The sequence below is a fragment of the Bison bison genome, unplaced genomic scaffold, assembly GCF_000754665.1.
Source record: "Bison bison bison isolate TAMUID 2011002044 unplaced genomic scaffold, Bison_UMD1.0 scf7180017860729, whole genome shotgun sequence".
Classification (NCBI taxonomy): domain Eukaryota; kingdom Metazoa; phylum Chordata; class Mammalia; order Artiodactyla; family Bovidae; genus Bison; species Bison bison.
Genome location: NW_011491301.1, coordinates 141,688 through 144,026, shown reverse-complemented (window position 1 = coordinate 144,026; position 2,339 = coordinate 141,688).

Here is a 2,339-nt window from a genome sequence, read left to right as displayed (position 1 = left end):
GGGGCAGGAGGAGAAGGGGATGACAGAGGATGAGATGGCTGGATGGCATCACTGACTCGATGGACGTGAGTTTGAGGGAACTCATGGAGTTGGTGATGGACAGGGAGGCCTGGCATGTTGCAATTCATAGGGTCGCAAAGAGTCGGACATGACTGAGCGATTGAACTGAACTGAACTGAGTACAGGAAAGATAGTAAAATACATTATTATTTTATGCAACTCAAAGAAATATTAACTGCAATTAATACTAAGCTATAATCAATTCTAAGATTCATCCTAATTTCAAAAAAACCCTAAAATGTGAGGGAAAAAACTGTGCAGCTTAGAATGCATGAAATATAGTTAGTTTATTCCCCTGACTCCATTCTGTATATTGAAACTGAAAAAATTCAAGATATGACCATTATCAACTGTCAAAATGGATGTGAAGATTTAAATAAAGTATACCAGGAAGACACAACTGATTTTGTAGTTAACTCTTCATATATCAGTGCATGTGTTTATTTGTTAAGAGCCAATATCATTCTGGGTATTTATCCAAAGAACACAAAAACACTAATTCAAAAAAAGATGTGTACACCCATATGTTCATTGCAGTATTATTTACAACAGTCAAGATGTAGAAACAACCAAAGTGGCCATGGATAGATACGTGGATAAAGAAGATGTGGTATATATACACGAAGGACTACTACTTAGCCTTTAAAAAGAATGAAATCCTGCAATTTGTGACAACATGGAAGGATCCTGAAAGTATTGTGCTAAGTGAAGTAAGTCAGACAGAGAAATACAACGACCATATGATTTCACTCATAGGTGGAATTTAATAAACCAAATCAAACAAACAAAATAAAGCAAATACAGACTCCCAGGTACAGAGAACAGACTGATGGTTACTGGGAGGAAGGGGGTTTAGGGATGGGTAAAATGAGTGAAGGGGGTCAGTTGTATGGTGATGGCTGCAAACTAGATTTATGATGGAGATCATCTTGTAGTATATACAAATGTCAAATTATAATGCTGTACACCTCAAACTTAAAAAAAAAAAGATTAAAGTCAGCTAGACGTACCGCACTATTTCTTTATATTTTCAGGTTGAATCACACAATCCTCTAGTTCTTATGTCAAGTGAAATATACCTATTTTCATATGAAATATATAATTGTGTGCTTCAGATTTAATAAAATAAAATTCTGATCTCTTATTTTCCCAAGTATCCCAAACACCGTTAGTGTTTGCAATTCTGGTCAGTAGATTTACAAAATGAGTGGCTTTTAAATTTTTCAAATTTTAAAAAAGTTTAAATTTTTAAAAAATCAATATCATATCAATCAATAATTATTGAATCTTTGTTGCTGTAATACATCAAATATGTTAGCAGCTGTATTTCTTCCTGCAGCCATTCCTATTGTTACCTGGCTATCTTTCATAATATGCTTCCCTGGTGGCTCAGACAGTAAAGAATCTGCCTATAATGCAGGAGACCAGGGTTCAATCCCTGGGTCAGGAAGATCCCCTGGAAGAGCTCATGACTACCCACTCCAGTATTCTTGCCTGGAGAATTCTACGGACAGAGGAGCCTGACAGGCTACAGTCCATGGGATCTCAAAGAGTCAGACACAATTGAGTGACTAACAATTCACTTCTATTTTTCATTAAAGCAATGGATAGTTGGTCAGTATGTTAAATTCCATGGACCAAACAGAAGGAAGTGTGACCTAAGAAATACAATAATAATTGTCCACTCACAATTCATTTATATTTGCATGATTAGATTCATTCTAGCCCCTATAGAACTACTGAACTACTGCCTACTGATTTTTAAAGAGTATTTAAATATTAGCCCACATTCCTCTCAAGTTAGCATTTCCAGGCAATCTCAACCTTGTCCAGCTATAAGCTCAAAGGCCTTTTGAAAAACGACACTGCCAAAGTTACTCTGACAGAAATGGTATTTTTCAAAATAAATGAGAAGCATGAAAGGGAAATAGGATTTCTTAAATATTTTCTTAATGCTAATGAGAACGACTATTGGTGATATGCTCTTAATTATTAACAAAGAATGTCAAGAGGAAACACTAAGTTACTTCTCAGACTTAAGTTATTTACTAGAGAGAAAACATAAGAAAGATGTGAGGCAAACTTGATGACTGAACCAGATTCTAGAATTCTTTACCCAGTATAGCAACCACTAAGCTACCGAGGCTCTGATGTACTTGAATGTGGCCTCTTCAGATTAACATGTGTTTTCAGTGTGAAACACACAGTGGGTTTCAAAGATTTGGTACAAAAAAAGAATATTTTCATACTTATTTCAGCATAAATTTTTTATTGTGCTT